The sequence below is a fragment of the Haliaeetus albicilla genome, chromosome 2 (assembly GCF_947461875.1).
Source record: "Haliaeetus albicilla chromosome 2, bHalAlb1.1, whole genome shotgun sequence".
Lineage (NCBI taxonomy): Eukaryota > Metazoa > Chordata > Aves > Accipitriformes > Accipitridae > Haliaeetus > Haliaeetus albicilla.
In genome coordinates, this window is record NC_091484.1 from 25,496,745 (window position 1) to 25,509,196 (window position 12,452).

Genomic DNA, 12,452 nt, shown 5'->3' on the forward strand with positions numbered 1-12,452 from the left:
TGTCAGTCTTTGACCACCCATATTTAAATGGAATTTCCTGGTTTTCAGTGTATGCCTATTGCCTCTTGTCCTTTAACTGGGTAACACTGAGCTACAACCCAGTGGATACCACTACAGCACCTAGCACAATGAGAACTAGTCTTGGTGGTGCCTGCAGGTGCCCCTGTAGTCCAAAAAACCCGTAGAGAAATAACAGTAACAGTCATGCAGGATTTCTCTACCCAGCATTCCCAGAGACTTCCAGTACTTCTTAATTAAATGGAATAAATAATTCATTTAACACCATAGACATTGCTCAAGATGAGCTCAGTGTTGATGGAGTGGGCACTAGGAGCATCACCGCCCAGGAACAGTGTGAACCTCCGTGGTTGCTGGAGCTCCTTCTGTGCAGCCAGAGGGGACGCAGGGAGGGAAGGACAAAGTGAGCCTCAGGCACTGGAGTAACAATGCCTGCGTAGGGCAAGAGACCTTCTGCTGGACACCTGCAGCCCACTTTGGGAGCTGGAGGCTCTGCAGAGTGCGTGGGTTCAGTATTCCTCTCTCCCCATCCTTTGCCATAAAGGTGAAACTGAGCCTTACTAGTCAGGGAAGAATGAAATGATCCCTAAGGTTAGCAAAGCACTCAGAGACCCTTTGGGAAGAAAAGTGCTACGTAAATAGAAGCTGATTCCCATAGGTTATTAATAGATGTATCTGCAAAAGTAATGTGCAAACTACAAAGGAAAGATCATTCTGAATTAAATTACCATAATTTTTTTCATTGCTGTCTCTTTTCAGGAGACCTGGATAACAGTGCTAACAATGACAGGTTGAATAAGAGACAGGGTTTGTGTGGGCCAGAGGTGGGAACAGAGAAGGAAACTAATTATATCTTTTTTAACCTTTGCATGCAGCTGGGCAGGATTAAAATGAATTATGCAATCAGCGACTGAGCTGTTATCTCAGTGAAGGCTGCAAAATGGTGCCCAGGTCATCCAAAAACATGATCTAAGCTGTCCCATTTCTTCTGGATCTAACCACTTTACAAATCATTAAACAAAATGGTTTTTTTTCTGCATGCTTCACCTAAGGCTTATGTAATTATCCTATGAACAAACCAAAACAGATTTATCTTACTTGCTCTTACCTCAGCAATGCAGAGGATGAAGGGCAAGCACCAATGTGGTATGGGACAGCTAGAAGTAGCATTCTTCAGTGTACCTTTTGAAACCTCCTGGGTTTAATAGGTTAAAGATGATGACACTGCTTTTGCAGTCACTCAGATGTATCATTTGAACACTTTATTGTGCAGTATTTATTCGACTTTTAATGCATGTTGTGACATGAAGCTTTGTTCAAAGGTTGGAGACAGATGGGAAGGTGTAGAAGGGTCTTTAATACCTGTATTGCTCAGCAAAGTAGCAGGTGTCTGACCAGAAAGGGAAAGAGCCTCTTTCCAGGCAGCAATTATGGAGAAATGGAGGAATACATTCCCATGAAATAAGAACTCTTTTCTCTCTGCTCCTTGACTTTCGTCCCCAAAGTTCAATTCAAACTACAATTTAAGCTGTGTGGTCTATAACTGATATCCCATAGTTCTACCACTTTAAAGGGGTTTTGGCATAAATTGGAGTCACATCCCAAGCAAAGAATTTGACCCTTCAGTCCGGAATTTTTCCGAACTCTATTCCCACCATTTTGCAGCGTCATCAGTGCCCCACACCAAGTTAAAGCTGTCCATGTCGTACAAAGGGTGAGGATTGTGTTGTTTTGAACAGAGCTTTTTATGTTCCTCTGTAACGCTTCAGCCAGTTAGCCTTTTTCCTGTCTGAGCTTACCCGAATTGAATTCTGGAGGCTGAATGAAGTGTCTTTGAGAATCTGAACCCAAACTTTGCTCAGTTTTGTATCTCTATTCCCTATCTCTAATTTGGTCCTGTACAGTATTTAACTGAGTGACCCAGGACACTAAAGGCTTTAAAAATTACAGCCTCAGCAGATTTGCCTAATTAAAGAATTTTTGCTGCTTATTTTTATTTTCACTCTTTGTTGTCTTAAGGAAATAGCATCAATTATATCTGTGTTTTGAAACAAGGGTAGAGAATACATTGTGTTTGGTTGCTATTGACTTACAGAACAGAAAGGAGCAATATTTCACTGGAATAGCTGTGCTTGATGGAGTATAAAAGACTCTGTTAGTTTAAATCTTCTTGTGGATAATCTGGTGCCTCAAAGATGAGTACATGCCATTTCTTTGTCTTAAGTAGTGTAAAGAGCCAGAAAATGAAGTGGAAATACTGTACTAAGATGCAAATTCTATTCCTGGAAGGTCACATTTTACTGAATTGAGATTTCCCCCCATTCTTCCCTTTTATAATCTGTGGCACCTTCTGTATTTACAGTCAAGAACTTGTGATTTTGTAATCATTTAAACACTAAATGCTAGGTAACCTACTGCCACTTGAGTGACTGAATGCATCCTCACTAAACTGCTAAGCATGACCCAAGTAAGCAGTAGTCTGTGCCAGTATCTGTAGGAAGGCCAAGTCAGTTTTTGTAAGACATCCCAATATAGCAGATCTGTTGGTAATTTGGATATAGTGTATAACATTAATGCTTCTGTTTGTTAGGAATTTACCAGTCCTAGTATCACCGTTGCTTCTCTAGAGGTATCTGTCATCCATTTGTCATCCACTTGCTGACATGGCCTTCAGAGGAGAGCCATTTCTGGAGCCCTCATCAGTACACACAAGCATCTGTGACAGTGGGGAACAGTGTCCAGTACCCATGTCTCCTGGATTTGGCCTTAGGCCACATAGTTTGTGTTCTGCTAGCATGTTTAGTACAGTCAGCTGAATGTGAATGTAACTCCTGAGCTTGTGAAGATCCAGCAGATTAAACACCTATGGCTTACTTGTCAGACCAAGCAAGTGAATACAATCCAATGCTGCACTCACTTATGACACCCCATGAGGAGAGAAGTGAGCTCAATGTTTTAGTTCCTATTTTTTAAACCTCCATTGGACTGATCTTGCTTCAGAAACAACCTTGGGACCTCCTGTGATGGCAGTGTTCTGCTGGATGTGGAACCAGTAAGCCTCAAGGGATGGGAAGGCTTGTGAATGCAACTGCCTCCTCACGACGTGAAGGGATTTGCAGGTACGCATTGCACATCTATGGCCACTAATGTATACATGCCTAGGCAAAGGAAGAACCAATGCAATAGGCATTCTTATCACAAACACAATCACTGCTGCCCACAGGGAGCAGACTTTATATAAGCAGAAGGAATCAATCTAGGAGTCAGCATCACATCCTGAATGCCCCGGTAGAGAGGAGTTGTGACTGCATTATCTATGAAGAAACAGATGATAGCAGCAAAGCAGATTTAGGACAGAAATCACTGGAAACTTTTTAAGGCCCTAAGGAATTGGAAATGCATTTGACATTCTTAAAAGAAAAAAAAAATAGCAGTTGTTCCCTCATATATGTTTACTTAATTTCTTCAGGGGTCTTTTGGGTAAAAGTGCTGTTGGCTTTATTAGAGCAGCACTCAAGGTGAGCAGGACTGTGCTGCCCATTTGCCATTCCCAGGCAGATGCTTGTACTACGCAGAGATATCGTGTTTATTATAAGTGAAGAAAATGATCCCCAAATCAACAAAAATTAACAAAACACATATATTGCACATGACTTGAGCAGGGAGTTGCGCTGAAATGAAATCACTGGGTGCTCCTTGCAGCACAGGTGCCATCTCTAAAAACGGCTCGTTTATCCCAGAGCCTGGTATCGGTTTCTTTGCAGTAGCCAGCCTCCCTCGAAAGGACAGTTTAGACTGCGCATGGACAGAAGGCCTTGGCTCCAGCTGCAAATGGCGCTGCGGAGCAGGAGGGGGCTACGTAGGTGGAGATGGATGTATGTGCTGGAAAGGGAAAGAAGGGCAGAGCCTCATCCTGCAGCCTTGCCAACAGCTGCTTGGTGATGGAGGGGCTGCTTGTGGACCAGCACCACCTCTCCTAGCACCTGAAACAGTCACCATGGCTGACAGACAGTGCTTATTGGTTTTTCAGCAGTGTTTTTTTCTGAATGGGAGGCATAATCCTGAATTTCTCCTTAAACTAACTAAATAAATATAATTCCGGTTTACTGTTCCAAATCAAGACAGAGAAAGCAATACGTAGACTACATGTGCACAGCTCTCCTTCGAGGAGCCAGACTTTTCCATTCCAGGCACCAACAGAGCCTTTGCACTTCAGCCATCTTCCCAGGCAGCATTTTTAATTAAAGTTGTAACTTATCCTGAGGAAGAATCCAGAAAATATCTGGATCTCTTCTTCCTTTCGTCAATCCTCTGCCCTAGGCAAGGAGATAATGAACTAGTCACTTCTAAATAGTGCTCACTATGAGATAATTTATTTTATATTTTGAAGCTAGAGGGTTAGTACAGACTGGGGATTTCTCCCAGAAATGAAAATATTTTGAGCTGACTGGAAAGGCAAACTTGTTTTCTCCAACTATTTAGTTCTTAAGCAGAAAGAAAAACATAGGACCGTTGTAGCATTTAGTCAATATACGTTGAAAGTTTCAAGAGCTGGATGGAAAATGCAGAGGTGCAATTGGGGTGTGCAAGAGTCAATGTGATGTGTGCTCCCTCCTTTCTGCAAGAGGACCTCCTTGTCAAAGTAGCAGGGAGCTGTGCAGCACGTGTGTGCTCTGCGTGAGCAGCTGAACAGGCTTCCCTTGCAAGCACCTCACAGGAGGCATGGGAGGCAGAGATACCTGTGGCTGTGCTGGACTTTCTCTCCTTGCTTGGCTACTTCCCCACCATTCAGAAGTAATTATCACCTCCACACAGCCCATTAGGGTGCAGAATTTTAAATCCAATCAAATTGTTCCCCCTCTCCAATTATTTATCACTGCTAAACTTCCTAATCAGCTCTCACGATCTAAATTAGTTTCCATTGCCTCATCTTCTTTGATGACTTTGCTGCTGCAGAGGGGTCAGATGAAAAAATCTGGAGAAAGGGCAGGGGAGCTGAAGCCCCTCCTATATCTTTGCCGGTCAAGAAGGGTATTCAGGACCTGAGACTTGCAGACTTTCAGTGGGCACTAAGCTGTGGCTGAGGCTGCTTCCCATTTCTAGGAAATCATAAAAGGAAGGGGAAAACTGAGGGGGCTGAGGACGTAAGAAGTAAACCAGCTCACGCTGTTGCCAGTTACTATATGTGCTTGGACTAGATCTTCTCCACTTCTGAGTCAGGTGTGGCACCAGTAGGCATCCTCACCTCACGCTGTTGACATGAGAGGAGGAAGAAGATAACAGCGTATAATTCTCTCCCAGCTGAAAATAAAAGACATGGTAGCTGATTTCCAAGGGCTTTTAAAATACTTATGGTCTCCTGTTGCCTATCTGATATTCTGCAGCTCAGCTTTCCACTTGTTGAGCCAACAGTCACAGCTTAGACCTGCCCTGCCCTTGCCATGGGCTGGCTCGGAGCATCAGGAGGGCACGTGGGGCTGGAGGTGCCCCTGCTGCCACAGGGCAAGGTGCTCCAGCCACACAGGGCACTGGGCCAGGGGGTGGCTTTCCAAGCACAGATTGGGGCCAGAAATGGGCCCTGATGGAGAGCAAGGTTCACAGTTGGCAGAACTTGTCTTGTCACCAGGGCCAGCAGAGATGTCCCTGGAGAGCAGGGTTTATTTCCAGTTGATGATTCAGAAGTTCTGCTGCTGAAGTCGGGGTGGGGTTCATAGCAGAGAGAGGGTTGTAATAATGACACTGCCCAGGTACATGACCTTAGCAGAAACCAGACCATGAAGCCTAACTTCTGGTTTAGGAACTTCTTCAAATTTCAGCACTTCTATGGCTGATCCTTTTTCAGGTGGCTGCCATTTGTGTTTTTCCTTTGAAATTCGAGGGTATGAAGCCCCCAGTTTAGCAAGGTAGATGAACACATTCGCAGCATGACTTGCAGAGGACTGGTCAAGCGCATAGCGTTACCTACCCAGTTAAGTGGTCATGCTGATTTGAGACCTCAGTGGCTTTGGTTTCCTGCCTGCTTGAAAGCTTTCTTCTTCCTGGAGAAACAAGTAGGGAGGGCACTGCAGTATTGGATTGCGTTAGAGGCACATGCAGTATTGGATTGCGTTAGAGGCACATGCAGAGACATCAAGTCACGTGAGGGATGTGTTGGTCCATGAGATAACAAGAGTCACAGCACTGCAGTTGGGACATGGATGTTTTAGCAAGGCTCTTAGGGGCATGAAGCCCCACCAAGAAGCTCCCGGTGCATATGGAGCACTGCCACTGCATTTCTTTCAGCCCAGAATGTCAGAGCAGCTGGTCTGCAGAGCTCCATTGAAGCCAACCTGGGCATGCAGTACAGGGTATCACAAAGATGCAGAAAGGCTGTGCAACTGTGGCAATATCTGAGCCTTCAGAGGAGATGGTGGAACACCTTGCATGAGAATTGATGGGTCTGGAGCAAAGAAAAGGAGATGGGAATAATCTCTTGCAGGGTGAAGACTGTGACCTCATCCCAGATCTGTTTTGCTTGACATTATTCTTATAGATGAGCAAAATAGAAATCTCTTTTCCTTGGAAACTCATCTCAAGTTTAGCTCCAGTCATCTCAAATTTAGCTCCAGATTTACAGACAGCAGGGAACTTTCTGCTAATCGAGTCTAGCATCAGGTGGGACTAGCAGAATTTCAATGCAAGATCTTTTAAGGAAAGCAGGTCTTTTAAGGAAAACCTGTACTACATCTGTGCCATTTTTACCGGCTACAATTTTTTTTGTGTTATTTGAAAATATGTGAAGCTCAAAGGGTGAGAGTAAATAGCAGGTGTCATCTGTGATCAATTCACTTCCATTTTTTAGACTTGGGCGCTCATGGTGCTGAAAATTCAAGTAAAGCTCATAACAGGATGTAATCAAAGACATACTAATGCTTGTAGGAATCTCACAAACAAAATGGCTTTCTGAAGTCTCTACTTTTGGTCTTGGAATAGGGGGAGAGTTTGTGAAACCTAAGACAGTCTTCACTGTACTAACATTGATGTCAAACCTCCTAATGAATTCAGGCTCTTATTTGCATTCATTTATATTTTTCTTTAGACCCACTCCTAAACTTTAATCCCTTTCTTCAAAGGAGGAAGCAATATGTATACTAAGGACAAATTCATATCTGCTGTTGGACACACCTGCTTGTATCTCATCAGAACCAGACATGAAGAAATAATCTAATTCTACATTTAGATTTATCTAATCTAATGCCTATATTTGTGCATTTATGGATGGGCTTATCTAGATTTTCCAACATTGTGATTCTGCTGTTGTATATATTTATATCAGATTCTCCTGTTGCATATTTATATCACCCTGCAGAGTTTCCATTAACACCACCAAACATTCAACCTTGAGCAGTTACAGTAACTGCACAGGACACAGCAAGGAAATCTCTCTATTTATAGTTTAGTAAATCAGAAACCTACATGGTAACACATGTTGTAATTCAACAATGGATTTTAAAAAATGCAAACAGCAAACCAGAGGAATCGAATCTAAAATTACATTGATTTTGGTTGAAAGGAAAATATGAAAGGGTAGGGAACTCAATGAAAGCCTGTCTGCTCACTGTAGGTGGACTTAGCTTTGAAAAAAAACACGTCAATAATTATGTGACATGCTTTTTACTGAGTGGAGTATCATACTAGATATTGCCCCTTTTTATTCAGAACCAGTGGTGAGGTGAACGCAAGTTCTCCATCTCTGTTCTAGAGAGATCAGCAGTTTGATTTAGTAGATCACTACAATTGCTCCAGGTTTGACTTGGAGAAGTTTTCCAGAGTCATTACTGTTGGGTGGTCAAGATGCTGCCAGCTGTACAGGGAGCCCACAGTCATCTTCTGTGTCAAGGAGACCCATATCTGCCCATGGCTCTGGGCAGATGTTCTCTCCTGGCTCCAGTGATGCTACCTGAGTACAACAGTGATTCTGCTCGTGGCTCTCCTGGGGCTTGCAGCTACCTACCAGTAGGAGTTATCTGTTTGTCTGCCCACCACTCTGCTGTGTCAGCTCTGTCTGATCTGCTCTGTGACTGTTGACTCATAGTCATCCTTAAAAGCAAGATGACCCCACCAATATTTTTTTCCTGAAGCAGCAGGTGAGGGAGCATTCACAAGGTCCCTTCCACTGGCAGAGCTGGGGCAGTGGCAACCTCCAGCACAGACATGGTGACAGGCAGCTGGGAATAGTACAGCTGTTTGCAAAGTGAATTTCTGTGTGTGTATATGTATGTATATTTTATGGCCTGAGCACTTCTCCTTTAGAAGAAAAATGACCCACAGTCTATAGTGAGCAGACTCATCTCCATTACCTAGTAAAGTGGCTGTCTTTGCCACAGTCAGAAGAAAACAATGGCCCTTTTTCTAAAGAAGACCTCTTTGAAGTCAGCCCACCATGACTATGCAGAAGGGTTAAGGAGCTTATTCTGTTTATCTAACCCAAGACAAAGACTTCCTCGTATGAATGACACACACATACTCCCCCCCATGTTGTTCTTACAGGATGTCTGAAGAATGAAAGGAGGATTGAGTTATTATTTTTAGCCTACCCATTTCCTCTGGCTGTGCCATAAGTTGAAAACCTTCCTTTGTGATTTCAATGCTGTAGGGTAACTAGTTTCCTATAATTCTCGAAAAGAGAGAGATTTATGGTCATACCGTCTAACGTGTTTATGACTATAATTGGGAAAACTTGCATGACCCAGAAATGTTTGCCAATATTTAAGGGGATTTGTTGAACATTGAATGGATCTCTATTACAATTTCGTGATGATTTTCTGCAGTCCAGATACTGCTTCTTATGCTGATTCTTGTAATAAGACATCTCTTCCCACCTTCACCTCTTCTGTAGCATGCGTAAAAACTTATTTAGTGTACGTGTTACCAATTACTTTGTTTTTACTCAATGATTAAATTGTTAAGTTGGATGGATTCAGTAATACCTCATTTTACCGTCAGATTAAGTCCTGCTTTTATTTTCATTCACCATTCCAAGAGTACTTGGCATACTTATTCTTGGCAGTACACTGAAACCTAAGTCAGTGTTACTTAATTTATAACATATCCTTGATATATTCTGGTCCATTAAACAAAGGAATGTCTTCACAACCTCTTCCGTAGACAAATTATAGCAGTATTTGAGTGTCTGCATTTCAAATGTTCTTTTGCTGTAGCCCACATAGGACATTCAGTTCCTCTGATCACAGTCTCATGTGGGATCTGAGTAGCTACGCCACAACAGTTCATCCTGTGCTTGCTTTATGGAACAAGCTTGATTTTGAACTTTAACAAATGAAAGGTGCAAATCTTTTCCTGTGCTTACAGTTGTTATCATTGGCTTGCAAAAGGAGAAACAACCAAGAAATGCCAAAAGCAGGGAAATTTGCTGGATGCCAAATGTATTACTGCCAAGAACCCAAATATGTAAAAAGCAGACAATTGGATAGTCAAGGACATCTTTTCGTAGCTCACATAAAACCAAATTATTCCAAATGTCTTTATTTTCCTATTATTAGGAGTTTGATTTGTGTAAAATAGTGTAAGAGATTAAAATGTTGTTGCGACTGAACAACTACAGGACATACATAATGATTAAAAAATCTTGTTGTTTTGATAAGAATGTGTAATAGCCATACCTATATATTGATATATACATATGTCCTCATCATATACATAAAGAAACTTACTTTTTACTAGCTTCTTATTCAGTCCAGGCAAGTTGCAATGGCATGCTTGTCAGAGGTTCACCTCCTCAAAGGTATTCAGGCAACTCTGATGTCAAAGGGAATTTGTTACCTAAAATATCACAGAGGAGCTGGGCATAAGCTCCTCACAGAAAATACAGGATGAAGCCATGTAGCAATGCTTCAGTTCCACTAAATTTGGTGGCATTCCCCCATTTACAAATGGCATAATTTGGTCTGTTAACTATTTGCCATAGTTGGACAAAAAAGGGGGGGAGGGCAGGGTGGGGAGAAAAAAGAAAGCAGGGGCGAGAGAAAGCAGAGAACAAGAGCAAAGAGTCCTGGAATTCCAGAGAAAAGAGGAATCAACTCCTTGAGGACTGTGGAAAGATGAAGGAGTAGGAAGAAACCCCAGACATGGTCAAAGAAAAGTCCCTACAAGTCTAAAGCTGAAAAATAAAATTTCAAATGTTAGCAATTACTTTCAAGATGTTATCAGCCATTGCTAGTGTGCTGTCATGGGGAGAAAAAGGCGTTTACAGCATCAAAGGAAACAAGGAATGTAATGAAGAAAGAAATTAGAGGAGTAATTTGCATCTATTTGGTGGTACAATCTTCAGAGGCACTTTTGTTAATTAGAAGGTTTGAGCTGTACATATTAGAGTACTGGGAGGCTGGTGGAAGTCTCCAGAGATGTTTCAAGGCAGCAATTTGGATGGTCACAGAACATTTCTATAGCCTCACAATTTATCGGCAAAACAAGTTATTTTTCCTTTATCACTTGAAACTTGACAGTCAGAAGGGAAAACGACCAGCCTCTTGCAGGAGCCTGTTTCTGTGAGCAAACATAATACTGAAAAGCTCATCTTTTCTTCCAGAACTTTTAATAAGATGATGGTAATGGCATACTCCCTCTATCCACTGGGGTGTGACTTCATTGGAGTGTAGCCAGTCTTAGTTATGACCATTTATTCTTCTCTTGTATTGTGGGTTTTATTCCTTTCTTATTATACTTTTGTGAGTGTTTAGAGGTCTAGATATCTGTCCTGCAATAAGTAAATAAATAAAAGAATACATAAAGGGATGGAGAGAGTAATTCCCAGCTCCACTGAAGTCAATGGAGACAGAACAGCAAGCAAATTTAGCACACTTTCTGGTAGTGTTTATCACTTCAGATGTTACTTAGGTGGACTTTTTTTATCATTAGCATCTAAAATTTCCAGTGGCAGAAGTTGAGCACTTAAACCCACACATTTTATGAATCCAAAAAAGTCTTTGATTTTCAGAGACTTCTTTACATGTATCAGTTCGTCTGAAGCTCAGGTCTGAGTGAAACCTAATTTGTTTTTCTATATACTTTTTTTTTTAAACCATAAACATAGAACTTTTCATCCCTTGTACAGAAACTTCCCCAGTCTGAGTACTTTTTCCTTCCTTTCTACCTTTTCATCTGGGTCTTTCTCTGGTTTCCAGGTTCTCCCTTCCCCAGGTATGTCTCCTGCTTCAGAATATACCATGTCTCTGCCCCTTCCCTGTGCGCCCAGCTCCATTCATTAGGTGGGTAATTGCCTGCAACCATTTAATGTGAAAACAGTACTTTCTTCCGGCCCAATCTCTTATCCCTGCTGGAGTCAAATTGAGTCACAGGGTCTAAAATTATCCCTGAGGACAACTCCAAAGAGGTAAATACAGTGGATTTAACTCTGTGCTTTCCTTATATTTCAGAGCATTTTTAAAAATTTCAGCCTAAACATAGATGTTTTCAAAACACATTTTCATTGAAAAGTATGAAAGGAAGAGCTTGTTCATTCCCTTCGACTAATACCTATTCTTTTCACACAGCAGCTGTACCGAATACAAAAATCAAAACAAGCAGACCGCTTTCACAGCTTACTTGCTTTTCCCCTCATTACCCATCTTTTGCTGTAACCATGGATCTATCTGTAATGCCGTGTTTTGTGTGTAGGAAACTTTGTGTTGCTGAAAGAGCTCTGACCAAACTTGTCTGGGAGTCTCGGCTGAAGATTGTTCAAAGGATGTGGCCAAAACAAAGACATGTTTCCACCATTCCATAAATAAACCCCCCTAAGTGTAAATTGTGACCGTTCCTCTCTCCATCTGAACACTTCAGGCTTTTCAGAAAGCTGCTTTTTATGTAAGATTAGAGAGCTGTCTCCATGACATGATGCTCTGCTTCTCTTCACCATTAGTTGGGCGTTAGTTGTTCTGGCTGTAAATAGACAGGCACAGATGGTACCACGACTCTCCGAGCCTCCACACATCTTGCACTGCAGGGATTTTTGTTATTCTTGTTATCTCTCTAGCAGCTCCTACTCTTTCCTAACAGTTTGTTGAGAAGAAAAAGGGAAGGCTAAAGACCAATCAGTCCTTTTCCACTCTAGGATTGCTGAAGGCTTTAGACAGGACAGCAGCATTCATTTTGACTTTTTTCTTTGCTAGGGGAAGCCATCCATGGGCTCATCAATGAAGCGAAATTCCTGCCAGCCTCACCAGGTGAAGTCAGTCCTCCCTGAGACAGATAAGCAGAACTAGATGCCCCAATGGCATTAAACTGCAAGACTCAAAAGGCACAAGCTCCGTCAGTGCCCTGCAGCTCTGACCACCGTACTGAAAGAACCATGGCAGATAAAAGAGAAGCTGGTGTCTTGAAAGACTGCCTTGGTGCACAGGAGCAGTGTTTGCAGGAAAACAGGCTGGAACGAT